Below are 18,032 nucleotides of genomic sequence, written 5' to 3'. Positions count from 1 at the left end.
TCACTTTCATTTGATCCCCATAGTAAATAAGGCCTGCAGTGGATAAATTCTGTTCAGGGACTGATTACAGCCAGTGGAACAGGGAGAAAAATGCCCCATCTCAGTGCTTTCTGGATTAGAGCAGAATACCAATGTGCATTTCCCAAGACTGAAGTGATCATAACCACAAGGCAATTTGGCAGCTAAATGAGATATTGCTCATCATCCAGCTTTGCATAAAAATCACCATGGTACCAAGCACACACATCAAGGGCAAATCACCACTTCTCCCTCTATGTGCAGAGAAAGGGAGGAGATGATGCCTCACCACTTGAAGTGTCATCAGTCGAACCCACAGCCAGGGATTTAGAGTCATCAGCAGTAAATTGAGCTATTGGTCTCAACTACAAAGAATTTGAAGACAATAGAAAATGGAGTTTTACCACTGAGGTTAAAAATACTCATATTCACACATTTCCACCAAAATCAGGAAAGGAGCAGCAAGTTCTCCTGCTTAGGAGCCCAAATAAGAAACTTCATAGATTAGAACAAATGCTGTATTTCCAAGACACAAGCATGTAAAATTATCCTCCATTTTGCAAAATGCAGAAGAAAAAAAGGGCATTTCAGAAAATAGGAGAGATCTCACCTCCCTGCCTGCAAAGAAGGCACAAGCAAAATGGATCTCTTCACTCTGTCACATCCTAGACCTTGATGCACCTCTAACCATGACCTGCCCATTTCTCTGCTCATTAAGTGCCTTATTCATCATAGAGCAGCCCTGCTCAAGTCAAAGGCAGAGTGTTCTTTCAGCTCCAGGAGCACCGAATTGCTCCATTAGTTTTCAGATATTGATGGCAGGTCAGAGGCTCCCTGAGCCTGTCTGGAACTGAAGAGACCTCACAGATCCTTGCATCCGAGATTCTGGTGGAATCACCAATGGAGGAAAAATACCTTGACATGATGAAATTTAAGGGGAATCTCAGATAAAGGAAACCACAGCCTCGTGAAAACACTTAACTTGTATGTTGTGGTTCTCTTTGACATCAAGTTAATTCTTTTCTCGCACTAACCCTGGGACCTTGAGTTATTTGGTTTTAAACATCTTTTTTTCATATCATAAATGACTACAAATGCCAAAATAAATAATTTACAAGTTTTCCAGTTGCCATAGCCTATGGTTGAAAAAGGCTCTAAGGGCTTGCATGAAAGCGAATGCAATTTACAAATGGCAGTTAGGGGAGTCTCATATTTGTGATTACTTTAATACATCTTTCTAAGAAATCCTCAACATTTAAAATCCTAGCTGAAAGAGGGCCTGCAGGCATATGCAGAAAAATTGATGAAATCCCATCTCATCTTTTTGAACTTGGTATTCTTCACCCAGTTCTACGCTTATCTAGTGTTTGCCATACCGATATTTCCCTTTCGGATCTGTAGAGTTGCCACACACGTGGTCCCTCCCCGCGCAACCCCTGCCAAAAATAAAGACTGTTTGCTTTTCTAAGAGGGAATCTAGCCTAGTAATAAAACATGAGATTTTCCTCCACAGCCTCATGCAGCCTTTTTCAACCTTGATAAGCAGTGAGGGTGGGTGTTATGTCTGCCTGGCCCTTCACCTCTTGTCTACTGCCTGGCACACTGATTAACATACACTGGACACTCACAGATGGTTATTGGATGAATCCAAGAATGAAAAAACTTTCCTAGGAGAGAGGGAGTTTGTTCATCGGCAGAGACTGAAAAAAAAACAAAAAATCATAAAGTTATTGTATTTCTTTTTTCAGGCCTAATTTTAAAAAAGATACCCTTAGAGATGGATAATGTGTGAGAAAGTCCTGTGGTCCACTCACGTCCAGAACTGGTTTTTTTACTCTGTTGGGTCAGATCATGTCCAGAACTGATTTTTTTACTCGTGGCGAAGTACTCTGAAAATGTCATTATTTTGTCCTTTCCTGGTTTAAAGAAAAAAAAAAAAAGTCTTCATCATGGGTGACAGGGGAAAATGATCCAATTGGATCATATGATTCATTTGTCGCTCCAAAATAGCTTTGGTCTAGTGGGATTAAACCAACAGGCTTAAAGCCCACCAGTAAAGGGCAAAAGCACGATTTGTCTTTGAGGAGACAGTAGCTTTCACTGGCCATGAATTAATGAGAAACACCATTACTCATTTATTCTGAGGTCCTTTTCTTATTTTTCAAGTAGGCTATTTCAGTCAACATGTTTTGACTGACCAGAAGGAGATGCATTTTCCACCAAAAATAAAAAACCTGTCTCCTTGGTATTTCTGCTATTTTCTAGGAAGAGAATTTATCATAAGTTACTCTTCTGCAAGGGTCTTCAAAAAGGTTCATGAACTAACTCTAAACTGAAGCCAAGAAAAGCGTGTGTGTGTGAGCATTTGTGTCTGTGTCTGTAGGAAGTATGCTTTCCTCTCATTCACTGGTGGTCCAACCACTCTGAAGGGCAAAGGGGCAGTGAAGAACCTTAAGCCGTCCAAAGCCCAACTTCCTGGGTTGAACCTCATTTCTGCTGCTTACTCTGTGAACATAAGAGCAGGTTACTTGCTCTCTCTATGCCTGTTTGCTCCTTTGGAAAATGGAGATGATAATAGTACCTCCCTCAATGTCGCGAGGAAGGAATGAGATATATTACACACAAAACACTTAAATAGTGACTGACATAGTAAATAACTGAGTGAGTCATTGCTACTATCCCTCATGCTAATAAATTACTAATACCATTAACAAAGGATGAACTGTACATACCTTTCATACACCAATCCTACTTGTAGGAATTTATTCTACCTATAGATGGATTCACTTGTGTGTACAAGATATATTGTGCACAAGGGTTTGTGGCATTGTGAGTGACAGCAAAAGACCACACAAGCACTAAATTTCAAGGACTCAATAAAAGGGTTGGTTAAACTAATTAGGGAATTTCCATACTATGAAATATTGTGGAGCCTCTAAAAAGGACATTACTGCATTACATGGACCAACATGGAGCTCTTTCTGAGCTGTATTGGTAACCTTTTTTTCAAGCAGGATGTAAAAACAAATATCACATACTACTATTTCTATAAGAAAAGAAAGATATATATGTTTATATATCCAAACACAATCTCTGGAAGAAGATATAAGAATCTGACAATGGTGATTGCCTGTGGGAAGAGGAACTCAGGGACTAGAAGAAAGCAAGAGAAAGGAGACATTTTTATTACTACCATACACTATTGTATCTGTTACCTATTCAAAACATAAATATGACATAAATGATAAAATTTTATAAGAAAACTTAAAAGAAAATAATATGTCACACAGCAAGCTTGAAACTATATTGTCAACGTACAAAACTGAATATTTTTAGATTATAACCATGAAGGTGAGATGACCCAAGAGCAAAATTCCAAGCTCCAAAAGTGGGTAGCTGCATGGACCCTGGAGGAATGGTTCAGGCTGAAGGATCTAAGATGTTGTCCCCAGAAAGGGGGTAGATTCTGGATCCACTGAGGATAGAAAGGCCCTATGGTGCCACCCTCCACTTCCATCCTCTGCCCATAAAAACTGAAATGAGACCTCTCATCTTATCTATGAGCACCTAAGGGCCAGACCTTAGTCAAGGTTACCAAGATTTGGAATTTCTGATCACAAATTACATCATTTTATGACTTCCAAAATACAAAACTAGGGAATCTCTATATTGAATGAGCCTTAAAAGTCCTCTAGATTAACATTAATTAACCTAGAGGTTGATCATGCTCTATAGTATTTCTGATGTGGTTGCCAAGGCTTCAGCAGCCAGAAACTCACTAACTCCCAAAGTAGCCCATTCCCTTTTCATATTCTCTAATTTTGTCTTCCACTGAAACAAAATCTGTCATACCATTGTATCTATTTTTTGTTTGGTTTTTTTCAAAACAAACAACTTTTTGTTGAAGTATAGTTGATTTACAATGTTGAGTTAGTTTCCATCGTATCTAACCACTAGTCCTACTTTTAACCCTTGGAGCCTTACAAAACAAGTCCAATTTCTCTCCTAAGTTCATTCACTCCTTTTTTCACCTACTATGCCCTAGGCACTATTCTAGGTGTCAGGAAAACAAAAATGAGTAAGACACAAATATGTCCAGTCTAATGGAGTAAGCAGATATCTAAACAGATCAGTAAAAACAATATAAATGTGAAGATAGAGATAGACACAAGATATCATAGAAGCCCATGTGAAATACATGAATTCTCCATCTTGGGTGGGGTTTGGGGAAATAGTGCTAGAATAGGTGACATTTGAGCTGAGATGGGAAGGATGGGTGGAGCTGGGGAAAGCGGGCGAGGAGGGATAAAGGCGTCCTGGACAGAAGGGGCTTTGGGTATTTGGTCTCCAAGAGAAATAGTCCTGCATGTGTGACTGTGGCTTGAAGGGTCAGTGGGGAGTTGTGAAGAAATAAAAAATTCATCTCGAGAAAATAATCAAAAATGTTAATGTTTTGTATATAGATTACTTTGTGTATTATTTTTTAGATTAAAAAAGTGTATACGAGAATTATTTTGCTGTATGTCTGAAACTAACACAATATTGTAAATCAACTACACTTCAATTTTTAAAAACTTTGATGTTAACTGTACCTATCTCTGCATGGAAGAAATATTGTCAACTTTTATCTTTATTTTTCATCATTTTCCAATTTTTCTCAAATGACCACATAATGCTTTTATAACCAGAAAAGGCAAATTCATGATGACTCTGAAAACAGCACATCCCTCTGGGCCTTCCACAATCGTTCCCTCATCACCAAAGGCCTGAGTCAACAAGAGCAAAGGGTCTGGTGGGAGCAGTTCTGGGGTAAGATGTCTCAGCGTCTCCATTCTAGAGCTGTATTTCCAAGTCTTTCCTGCTTCATTATGACATTGTCACAACAGCAACATTTCTCAGTTAGTTTGATTCGTTTGAAATACCAATATGTAATCATCCTTCACTTGAATTTTCCAAGACTTGTTTTTGTGATTAGTTTTTATTATAATTTTTTTATTTGCACCCGTCTTCAGGACGGGTTTGCATTTTTAAAAGATGCATGAGGTCTCCCTAATGGCAAAGAAATGCCATGTTGGATGAGGAGCTCTGTGTTCTGAACAGATCCTGCCAGCAATGATGCAAGCTCATCAGGGACCAGGACCACAGATGGAGAGGGCTCTGAACAGGGACCATGAACTGGGAGGGAATGGAAAGACAGAGGTGACTGAACTAAACCAGTAATGGTTGTGGTTGACCTTCACTGAGCACTTGGACTTCACTTGTTTCAATTAATCCTCACAAGAACTCTGTGAAGCAGGTAGTAGTAATAGTAGTACCAATAGTTGTACCAGTTGTAGTAGTAATAGTACTACTAATAGCACTAATTAGTACTGATTAGTACTAACTAGTACTAACTAGTACTAACTAGTACTAACTAGTACTAGTACTAGTGGTAGTCCTATTTTGCAGACAGGGTAACTGTGCCCTAGAGAGGTCAAGTAACTTGGCAAAGACACCACAGGTCATCAGTGAGGAACTGGGTTTAAATCCAAGGGTCTTCACCTCCACCCCGTGCTGTCACCTCATAGCAGACAGCAGGTGAGGACAGAGCACAAACACGCCAGACCCACAAGGAGCCCTGGCCAGCCTCTGTCCCTGCTCAGCAGTGTTGTGAGGATTCAGGGTCCGGGTCCCACCAGGGAGCCACTTGAAGAGCAGGGCACAGGAGGCCTCAGGGCCACTGCATTTCCCTAATCACATTTGCTGAGCAGCCTCGTTGCCCCTCCTATGCAGCCCTTCCTCCCGGTCTTGGATCCTATCATCTCATCATTTCTTACCTGGATCGTTACTCTCCCAACTGGGGTTCAAGCCTCTGGGCTGGTCCTCCACATTGATGCTACAGGGCTCTTTCTAAACTGCAGACCTGATCATGTGCCTCCTCTGCTTAAAGCTCCTCAGCACCTCCTGATGCCTTTCAGAATCAAGGCCAGACTCTGTTTAACAAAGCAGAAAAGGCCCTTCCGGGGCTGGTGGCTGCCTTGCTCTTCTAACCCCTCCCCTATCACTCTCACTCCCTTCACATCCCCACCACACACAGGCACACACACACACACACACACACACACACACACACCTCATCGGCCATCCCAAACTATTCATAGTTCCCCAGGTGGGCCATTAGCATCGCATGGCTTTGCATGTGCTTCCCCTTGGCCAAATGTTCTTTTACCGCTCTTTCAGCTTGTCAAATCCTCCTCTATTTTTGAAGCTTAGCTCAAGCACCATCTCCTTCAGGATTCGGATGTGGAAGCCCCTTCCCTTGCTTCATCCTTCCTAGCACTCATCACACAGTCCTGTAGTAAATGGTCCATCTGCCCACCTCCCCCAGGAGGCTGCAATATGACAAGAAGCACAAAGTCCTATTCGATTTTGTATTTGCAGCCCCTACAATACCATCTGGGCTCAGCTAATATCTGTACATGTGTAATGAATTGTTTGGGGAGAATCCTGAGTTCCCCGATCTACATTCCTGTGCAGATGGTGGTCCACTAAAGTAACGGCCCCAGCGTCTCTAGAATAAACAGCATGCTCGACGCGGAACCTCCTAGGCTTTCTTCTCTGAGTGAGTCTGCCCTCAAGAAGCTTGCCTCCCAGCCCACAATCTACCTGGCAGTCAGAGCCTGCCCTGTGGGGGAGGCCTGTGAGGGTCCAGCTGTAAGGACCGGGTAAGTCCTTCTAATTAAGCAGGAAGGCGTTTGGTTGTTGACCCAAAGCTATGTTCTCCCATCGGTTTTTTCAGTAATAAAAGGGATATTTTTATCTTCATATCAGTTCCCGTGTCAACTTCTCAGTGGGTTCCAAACTCATAGGAGGAGGAGAGAGATGAGATTTATTGGTTCCCTGAAACCTGAATGAAATGTTTAATGAATGAATAAATTAATTACCACCCCATAATTACCACCCTGATATCAAGTCCCAGGCTTGGAGAAATTTCCAATCAAATAAGGGCAATGAGAGTAGAAGGGAGACTGTTTAACACAGGTTAGAAGGAGGACTGGGTGGGCGCAGGGTGACATGAACATCTTTGAATCAAAGAAGGTAAGGTGTGTGTGGAAGACAGTGAATAAATGTGATTGAGGCCCATGGAGAGTGAATGTGCAAATATAAGGAGGGGAGACTGGGGTGGGATCCTGGAAAGAGCCCTAGGCCTGGACCCCAAGCACAGGTTCATGGCTGACTTTCCACTTATAGGTTCAAGGGCCTCTCTAGGTCTTGGTTTCCTCCTGGAATAATCAAATATATTTCTCAGGATTGTTGTGAAGATCAAATGACTTAGTATGTAACAAGTCTGCATAAACTGTAAAGTGCTTTGCAAATCTGAATTGAGTACATGCAGAACCCCTTCCCCAGTGGCTGTCAGCGTTTCCACAGAATTACTCCTCCATTTTCCTCTTCTCACCTTTGGCTTTGCCCACAAGGGAGGCACACATTTGACTTTGAGAATAAATTTGGTTTAGGACTCTGGCTTCCAGGGAAGGGTCATCATGTTTCCCATGAACCACCACAGAGGCAGCCCTTTGCTGGAGTCAGAAAGGGAAGGAGATGGGGCTTTTATTTTGCTAAAATGCATTACTTAGGCCAACTGAATAAGCTCTTGGGAGAAGATGAAAAGATTTTCATAAAGTTAAATGAATGTACGTCTACAAAATAAGTGGGGACATAGAGACCTAAGCTCTGACATGTATCTCATCCCCATACACGAACACACAAGCACACTCGCAAATGTATGAACACGGACATGTGCGTACATGCATGCACATGCGTGCACACACACACACACACATACACACCTTACTTTCCCTTCTTTGCAGAGCTAATTTTCTCAAATGCGGAAGCAGACAGATAGTTGTCTGCACAAAGGTGGGGTGGGATGGTCTTCTCTTAAAGAAAATTTGCCAGTGTCTTTGCAAAAATAAATGAAAAAACATTTTTTCTGGTGCTTTTCTGAAACAGTGTCAGAAAACTTCTAAAGTAGTTGGTCTTACATCCTGCTTTCTTTTATTAAAATTAAAAAAATAATAATCATAAGCTTTGCCTTATAATAATCATAAGCAGGTAAAAGATTATTATTATAAAAATAATAATAATCTTTTACCTGCCTCAATTTTCAAATTACTAGGGACTTAAACTGAAAAGTCTCAGTTCCCAATAGTTGCCAGCAAAGCAAGAGCGACTCTGGTATTTCTCGATGTCACAGTCCAGACTTATCCAGTAAGAAACACAGTCCAGTGGGAATCCAGAGAGGCAGGAAAACTTCGGATGTTACCTGTTGCTCGGGTCACTTTGAGCTTCTTCCCTCCCAGAGCATCTTTTGTCTATTTCTGAATTCACCACCAAAAAACATTTCTTTGCTCCCAGAGTTCAGGTATTCAGTCTAAGCTTGAAAGGAAACACCGAAGACTATGATTCGGGCCTTTCTTTGGTGACTTTTCTGCGGTATTTGGCACTGCCGACCCCTCTCTCCTTGAAACTCTATCCTCTCTTGGTTTCCATGACACCAAATCACTCTGCTTCTCCTTCCTTCCTCCTCTGTCCCTCCTACTCCTCTTCAGTCTTCTTTAGTGAGTCTTCCTCCTTTGGATGCCCTTTCTGCTGTTGTTCCTCAGCGCTTTGTCCCAGGGCTCTTCCCTTCCAAATCTTCATAAAATCACTGGAGAGTTGGCAGCAATATACCTAACTGCCAGGGAAGCAGGGAACTATGGTTTCATATTCCAAGTTGCCTTGAGCCCAGCTACATAGCAGGGGTTCCTCTACTAAGGAACATAGAGAGAGAGAGAATGGAGGTTTGCTAGGCAAGCAGAAGCCTGCTTCAAGGGATGTGAAGGGGAGATGAAGATACTCGGAAGGCAAATTTCTGCACGCTGTGATTTTGTCTTTGTGTTGATCCTGGAACAATACCATTAAATGTGTCCTCCACGAAGCTTGCCTCCTTCCTCACCCATCACAAGCAGGCTCCACTTACACTTTGTTTGCCCCTCAGTTACTGTCTCCCCACACTTCATGCATACATCTCTCCCACCAAATGTCAGCTACATGAAGGAAGCAGGGACTCTACCGTACTCATACCCCTCCTTCTGGTGGTTCAGAACCCTACTCATCACAGTCTTGAACAATAGCTGTTTGAATTGGGTTAAAACTAATCAAACTGAGTCACATGGAGGCCAAATAGAACATGGACATTTCTGGTACGAGGAGAATGGCCTGGGTCAGCACAGGAAAGCATCTTCTAGAAATAGCACGGCCCAACCATCAGTGAGCATGTGCTCTATATGGCCATCAGTGGGGCTTGCTCAGGACCAGTTCAAATCATTTTCTCCCAAATATCCCATAGAGCTATTTCACATCTCTCACATGAGGACACCAAGCTGCTTTTCTGGTACAAAGATACACCAGATGCCACTCCACCAAGCTGTTCCCATATACAGTCCTCACCAGCACTATGGATCGGCCCCCAAAGAAACCTGAATTTTTCCAAGTGAAGAATTCTAGGAGAAGTAGAAATACCACTGAGCCTGCCTAAGGCATAGCACAGTTTATTCCACTAGTGGGACACGGAGAACTTCAGACATCTCAAGGACAGCCTTCTGGATCACTCAGCTCTTGAGAGTATCTTATTCTTATTATGTGGTTACAGTAAGAAGGAGCCTCCTGATTATCTGAGCTGCTAAATCAGGAAATTTTAGGTTAAAGGTCAGAAAGCACTCAGGTGGTCTCCATAATCCTGAGATCATTTTGTGATACTACCTATGACAAGGAAACATACCTCTCTCTTTCCCCTACCGGACAAAGGTGAACAGCATTAGTCCTTAGAGGCCAACTCAAGCATCAGCAATTTTACCATTTTCCCACTCTGAGGAGACAGATTCAGCAAATAATCTAAAATGAGACAACAGGGGACCGGAGGATGAGGATGTGCACAGAAAGCCAAGATAGGTGAGGGAAAGGCAAGGCTTGGGGTAATCAAGACATTCTACGTGGAACACAACCCAAGCTGAAGTCTCCTCATTAACTGACTCCCTGTTACCAGGAAAAACAATGCAAAATTTTAAATGCCCAGAGGAATTGTTGAAGTTATTGTATACTCAGAGGCCTTTGATGTTGATTGTCTCTGGCAAATTAAGAAGTAAATTTTTTCCTACAGTAATATTTTACTACTACATTTTTTTTGGCCACACCGCAGCATGTGGGATCTTAGTTCCTGGACCAGGGATCAAACCCAGGCCCCCTGCATTGGAAGTGCAGAGCCCTAACCACCGAACTGCCAGGGAAGTTCCTACTACTACTTTTTGGATGTCCATTAATAGCAGACACTGCTATGCACAGGTCATATACATGAGTTCACCATGGAACACGTGGAACAAGAATAATGTCTCCATTTATAAAGGAAGGATCTGAGCTCAGAGAGTTTACAACTACATAGCCATTAAGTGATCAAGCCTTATTTCAGTTTTAATGATGGCTTACACATTCTTTTAATTTCTGAAAGAATTAAAGCTTTGTTTACTATAGAGTGAGATTTCTCAACCTCACCACTATAGACATTTTGAGTCAGATAATTCTTTGTTGTGTTCCGTCCTCTGCCCTGTAGGATGATTCGCAGCATCACTGACCTCTACCCACTAGATGCCAATAACACTACCACCCCAGTGTAACAACCCAAAATATCTCCAGACATTGCCAAATGTCCTTTGGGGGACAAAATTGTCCCTGGTTGAGGACAATTATAGAGTGAGTTTTAAATGTCCTTTAAGTACATTAAAGGTAAATACAGAGACTGGCTTCACTGAAGATAGACTCAGGAAAATGTGACTGGTGAAAATTTGGGGTTAAGTGTCAGGACATATTTCCCAATAAGGGATACTATTATGCTCTGAGTTGTGTTTATAGACAAAGCTGTAGGGTCCTCATCTCTACGATCTGGCTGAGGTGCTGTCTGAGGAGAGGCAGAGGTGGGAAGAACCTTTCCAGACCTTTCTAGCTGCAGGAGTTCATGATTAATCAGTAAGAAGGTGAGAACTGTCCACTTGGTTAAGTAGCCTGTATCGTGTTTCTATATCTTAAGGAGTTCCAAAAAGGAAGAATGAAAGGAGACAAGAGGAAAACGAGAAGCAAGAGAGAGAACCTTGAGAACATCCAACAACCCTATGGCATAGCCCGTTGGGAAGGAGTTAGCAAAGTGAAAGAAATAAATGACAGCACATGGCAGACTGGCCCGGTGGACAAGGAGGTGGGCCATTAATTGAATGTTCTGGACAAGCACTCCACTCCACAAGTATCAGAGATCTTGGGCCAGGGTGGGCCTGTTTTGCCCACTTTGGAGCTCAGGCCAAATATCCAGAGTCCCTTGCTTGTGTGGATTTGGCATAATCTAAATGATAAGGGGCAAAGTCACTTTTTTCTCTTCATCAGTATATTTCAAGGGACACCCACCATCTGTTTCTGCCTTGTCAAATCTACAGCCATAGCACGGCTTTAGAGAGATGCAGTTGCCATCCAGATAATGGCATGAAGATTCTAATGTGCCAATGTAAGATTTTTCAGCTTTTTTGTTTTTTTCTTTAAGCAAGAAAGTCTGGTTTCTCTGGGAGAAAGCAATCCAAGTAATCAAAGATAACAAAACCAAATAGATTCCAAGCCTGGCCAAGGGCTCCTCTAATCTTCTGAACTTCCGACAGGAAGGAAATTGGGTGACACAGTCCTGATGTGCAAGGTCAGTGCCTCTGCCCCGTGTTCCCCTCTGTCCCACTGAGAATGTAGATGGAGCACAGCAGATAAGTTCCACGTTTGTTTTACTGATCATTGCATCTCTCTGGAAGCAGAAGTAGCAACAGTGGGAACTGTGACTCTGGTGTCATTCTGATCAAGAGGAAAAACAGGGACAAAATGTGTAAGTGGCAAGTAACTTGGGAAAAATAAACTATATCACCTGAGAGTTCAAAATAGGAAAAGACAATAAAGCCCACAAGACTGTAAGGCAGCAAACAGTCAGTCTTGTTCACTGATTTTTCTCCAATTCCTCACACAATACCTGATGTACTATAGGCACTTGATAACTATTTAGTTACTTATGGGCCTAGAAGTTTCCTAGAATCTAGAAAGGAAATTTGAGAGGAATAAATGGATATGATTTTTATCACTGAATACATCTTTTTTTAAGTTGGATTCCAAAAATGGGAGTCAGAAATGAAATTCTGATCATACAATCTCTAATAATAAAAAATTAAGAAAAGGAAAATATATTGTATCAGTTAAAGATGCATTTGGCAGTAAGTAACATAAAGCTAGGCTAACAATGACTTAAACCTAAGGATATTTATTATTTATCACAAGAAGTCTGCAGGTGGGTAATGCCAGGATTGGCTCATAAGCTCCACACACAGACACTGGGTTGGGATATCTGTGATTTTTTGAGTTTCCCTCAACTTCATAAGATGGTTGTCATAGAGCCAAGCATCACATCCTCACACATCTAAAAGCAGGAAACAAGCAACTGGCCGTAACAAGGAAAAGCCCCCTTGCGGTCCTCCCTCCTTGTATAAAGGACAAAATATCTTGGATTTGACACCAAAAGCAAAGGCAACAAAAGCAAAAATAAGCAAGTAGAACAACGTCAAACTAAAAAGTTTCTGCACAGCAAAAGAAACAATCAACAGAATGAAAAGGCAACCTATCAAATGGGAGAAAATATTTGCAAATCATATATCTGATAAAGACTTAATATCCAAGATATATAAAGGACTCATACAACTCAATACCAAAAACACAAACAACCTGATTAAAAAATGGGCAGAGGACCTGAACAGACATTTTTCCAAAGAAGACATACAGATGGCCAACAGATGTATGAACAGGCGCTCCACATAGCTAGTTATCAGGGACATTTATATCAAAACCACAATAAGATATCACCTCACATCTGTTAGATTGGTTATCATCAAAAAGGCAAGAAATAATAAGTGTTGGCAAAGGTGTAGAGAAAAAGGAACCCTTGTGCACTGTTGGTGGGAATGTAAATTGGTGCAACCACTATGAAAAACAGTATAGAGTATTCTCAAAATATTAAAAATAGAACTACTGTATGAGCCACCAATCCCACTTCAGGGTATATATTCCAAAGGAATTAAAATTAGGATCTCATAGAGATATCTTTACTCCCATGTTCATGCAATATTATTCACAATAGCCAAGATATGGAAACAACCTAAGTGTCCATCAGCATATAAAAGAAGATAGATAGATAGATAGATAATGAATATTATCCGGCCATGAGAAAGAAGAAAATTCTGATGTTTGCAACAACTTGAATGCACCATGGGGGCATTATGCTAAGTGAAATAAGTCAGACAGAGAAAGACAAATATGTATGACATCACTTGTATGTGGAATCTGAAAAAGCCAAACTCATAGAAACAGAGTAGAGTAGTGGTTACTAGGGGCTGGGTGGTGGAGGAAACGGGGAGATATTAGTCAAAAAATACAAACTTCCGGGGCTTCCCTGGTGGCGCAGTGGTTGAGAGTCCGCCTGCGGATGCAGGGGACACGGGTTCATGCCCTGATCCAGGAAGATCCCACATGCCACAGAGCGGCTGGGCCCGTGAGCCATGGCCGCTAAGCCTGCGCATCTGGAGCCTGTGCTCCGCAATGGGAGAGGCCACAGCAGTGAGAAGCCCGCGTACTGCAAAAAACAAAAAACAAAAATCTTCCAGTTACAGATTAACAAATTCTGGGGATCTAATGTACAGCACGGTGATTATAGCTAATAATACTGTATTATATACTTGAATATTGTAAGAGTTAAGGCTTAAATGTTCTCACCACACAGAAGAAATGGTAATTACATGATGGAATGACGGTGTTAGCTAATGCTATGTTGGCAATCATTTTGCAATATATAAATGTATCAAATCAATACGTTATAAACCTTAAACTTGAACAGTGTTGTATGTCAATTATACCTCTATAAAGCTGGGTGGGGGGAAGAAGAAAATAATCAACAGTGTCAAATGCTCCTGATTGTCAAGTAAGATAAGGTCTGATCATTGACCACTGAACTTAACAACATAGGGTTGCTGGGAGGAGATACTGGCAAAAGCCTGGTTTGAGCGAGTTTTAAAAAATGTGAGAAGAGGAATTGGAGATGGTGAGTTTAGACTCTGAATTTGATTTTGAATTCCTTAGAAAAGTGTCTTGCAATGGGGAGCAAGAATTAGGGAAGTAGTTGTTAGGAGAAGTGGGATGGAGAGGAGATTTTTTTTTTTTATGGGAGAAATAACAGTCTGTTTGCATCCAGCAGAGGAGGGGAAGATTATAGAGAAGAAGAGGATAACTGCTGAAGCGATGATCTTGAATAGTGAGAGAGGATAGGGTGCAGTCAGCTTCAGATAGGATCACTTAAAGCAACCAGGCAGTGGGAAGGCAGAGGTATGAATGCAGATGCCGGCAGGCAGGTAGAATGTGGAGGAAAAAACCTGCCAACATTCTCTTCTAAGTGCTTCAGTTTCTTAGTAAAGCAGGAGTCAAGGTCAGCAGGTGAGAGTGAGGCTAGAGGAGGATTTGTGGGAGGTTTGAAATGGTGAAATGGCCCTCTAGGAACATGGGAGAGTAAATGGACCAGGGTGATATACTATGAAAATGATGCTGGGTAGCATTAAGGTCTCATTTGAAGCTCATGGTCATGAATATAAAGTCAAACCAGGCATCAAGGTTGTGATTTTCTCCAGGAACATTCACCTCTCCAGGTGTGGTGACAGAACAGATGGAGAGAGAGATCTAACCAAGGCTGTAGTTTTAATAAAACCATAAAATGGCAGAGGGGCAAGGGAACAGAAGGTACATATAAATGAGTGATTATAAGGAATGATCATAGCTTCAGCTGGGTAAGAAGTGAAGAGAGGGTGTCAAAAGGGTGAGGGTCAGTGAAAAGAGAGTAAGATTAATTTGCTGGAGGTCCTCATGAGATTGAATAACTGCTGAAGGTCATGGTTCCCAGGGGAAACGATGAAAAGCTAAGATGGTGTTAACAAAATTTGAGATGCATGGAACTGAGGGTGTGGACCACAGCAAACAGGTGTCTAAGAAGCGGCATCCTAAAGTATTTGAAGAGCGGAAATGCATTATGGAAATAGACGTTTTCTGTATGATTTTTGGACCAGTATTTGGAAATTATAGGAAGAAAAATTTCAGGACCAGAGGAGTGTTCTGTAAAAGGAGAAATGGAACAAAGATGCCTATAAAAGTAGTGAGAGTTCTCCAACAGTTCAAGCAGAGGCTGGATAACCACCCAGCCTCTTATGAGAGGCATAAAAGGGAAGATTTCTGCAGTAAATCAATCATATGAGAAAACCATACAGGGTTCGTCTTGCTGGAAAGTTCTTTCTATTTCCAAAAAAAAAAAAGGTTTTGCCTTATTGTAAGCCATAGAAGGGGAACTTTACAATAGTGTGGCCATATTTGCTCATGGGAGTTGCCCTCCCTGCTAGGTCCCTTCTATCTTCGTGATGGTAGGGTCCCAGAGGTTCTGCAATTTCTACAAGTAACCTATTCCCAGGAGCTCCATCAAATACTGGAGGGTAAATATCGAGTAGCAAATCCAAACACATCCGCTTGGTCTCCATGACTTCTTGCTCTATCCTCCAGCTGCAATGCTCTCCTCACTGCTTCACACACCATTTCATTGTTTGTCCTCACCCACCACCTGCAAGGCCTGTGGCCCCTGCCCTCACCTTCAAGTCATCTCAAAACCAACCTTACCACAAGACCTCCCCAGGGTATCTTCACCCCTGTGACAGCCCAGAGCTTTCTTGCCCAACTATCACGGATAACACATTTGACACATTATTGGAGAACTATTTCTCCCCATCTTCTCGTATTTCTAAGGGATTTCTCCTCAAGAGCTCTCTCCCTAGGTGGAGGATTGTTAGAAGAAGCAATTCCGAACTCCATCTCGAATGGCTCCTCTGAAAAAGAAGAGTTACAATCTGACTGACTGAAGCCTGACACTCAACGGCCCATGTTTTACGAGGAAGCATGTTAACTGGGCCTCAGAATCAGGAACCAGGCCCATTGTTGATGCTGCCATTGTTGTGTTTCGACTCCTGTGGTCAGTGACAGTTTCTTCTCCATTTCCTGTCCCCATGCAGTATACACATGTGAGTCATTCAGCTTGTTGGTAAGAGCATTTAGAATCGCTTGTATAGGTCCAGTCATATTGGGGGTGGGAGAAATGAATCCCCACCATGACCTCAGATCGAATTCATATTCCCCAACACAACTCACCAGAAGCAATGCTTGGGGTTATTACCCAGAGTAATAAATGAGTAGCTCCTTTCCCATTTAACTAGTGTTGCTTTAATGATTTCTCTAGCCCCTGGAATCCTAGAGAAGCAGAGGTGAGAGGCAACTCAGTCCTCCCGCACTTAGTATGTGCTCTCAAGTACCAATCTCTTTCAATGCACAGATGTGTTGCTGCCAAAGAAGATTTGGCAATCTTTGAAGGCAGGAACACCTTATGCCTCTTTATAACCCCTCTAGCACCCACCACAGTGTCATATGGGTAATTGTTATTCAATAGACTACTTGCTAACGATACTATCCACAAGCAAATAAGCCCATGAATCACTAGCCCTGCGCTTGTACTGCCAGCTCCCCAAACGAAGCCTTGCTATCAAATAAGGGCATTGAAGAGGTTGAGTGAAAAATGAGACTTGGAGAGGACACATCTGAATTCCCACTGTGCTTCATTTGTTTCTCCCAGTGGCGCAGGCAAAAAAATCTCTCATCCTCTTTCTGCGGATCGCAACACTTCAGAAACAATATAGATTTTATCTCTGGTCCATTTAATTGAAAAAAAAGCAAGGTCACTGCAGCCATTTGGTCCCCGTGCCTTGAGAACCATCACATCAACTGGGAATATTTAGCTCTCCTGTCGCCTACGGCTTAGAAACGATACAAGTGGCATTAATAGGTCTTTAATCTTCTCATGAGGGCAGGCAGATGGGCTGGAGTTTGTGAGAGTACTGCAATGAGTATGAGAAAAATAAGTTTCCATGGTTCTTTCAAATAAGACTTAAGATCACAAGAGCACACTGCAAATGCCATTCTCTTCCTCCTGTTACATCTAAAACTCATATTCATATGGAAGGAAGAACCAAAACTACTTTAAACCTGAAACAAATGGACTGAGAACAAATGCATTGCATTGTACAGGCCTGCCTAATGCACTTTTTTTTTTCTAATGCACTTTTAACTCGGCCCCAGTTGTAGGTGGTTCTTACCAGAGAAGCCCCAGATACCTAACAAACACCGATAGCACCCCTGTAATGTGAACAGCGCCAGAGACCACATCTTAAAGTAACCAGTAAGGTACTCTGGATCACATTCTTCTTTATATCAGAGAATGTACACTACCAGTATTGAATAAGATGGTTAATAACAATTTTATTGAATACCCACGCTCTGACTCATTTTTCCTCCTCAAGGTACTGTCCAGGAAGCACTGATGAAATGAAAACTGGCCTCTTGTTTTGTATGTTCTTAGATACATCAGGGCCACCAGTCATTAAACCACTCTGCTTAACTGGCCCTTGCTCTTCAAGGCAACCTGAAGCCCCACCCCCTCTGCTCCTGCTCTGACCACCTAAGCCTGCCCAGTCCTCCAAAGTCCATTTCCTATGCCATCAACTCAGACATGATCCAAGCCCTCTGACTTCACAGATCTTTAACCCTTATCCCAGAATCCAATGTATCGGGGTTCAACCTCACGGTACTCAAAATCAACATTATTTTTGAATGTCTGTCATATGCAGCCCAATTAATAAATATGTATCAAGCACAGCTAAGTACTTCCCTGCATCGCCTCTTATTGAATCCTCACATTCATTCTGTGAGGGAGGTCCTATCACTACCTCAGTTTTATTGATGACAAGATAGAAAGCAAGAGGGTTACGGTTGTTGCACAAGCAACCACCCCAAAACAT

The 18,032-nt window shown here is 42.0% G+C and overlaps 1 long non-coding RNA gene across 1 annotated transcript in view; it reads left to right on the top strand.

Moving 5' to 3' along the window:
- Positions 1-16,076, top strand: part of LOC309800579 — a 34,692-nt gene extending 18,616 nt beyond the window's left edge. Inside the window, exon 3 of the long non-coding RNA XR_014293481.1 lies at positions 15,963-16,076. This is a non-coding gene — a long non-coding RNA (uncharacterized lncRNA). The remainder of the gene's footprint in view (positions 1-15,962) is intronic.
- Positions 16,077-18,032: the final 1,956 nt, after the last annotated feature.

This window comes from Mesoplodon mirus, assembly GCF_964341445.2.
Source record: "Mesoplodon mirus genome assembly, chromosome: 3".
NCBI lineage: Eukaryota > Metazoa > Chordata > Mammalia > Artiodactyla > Ziphiidae > Mesoplodon > Mesoplodon mirus.
This window is presented reverse-complemented; position numbering and strand designations above follow the sequence as displayed.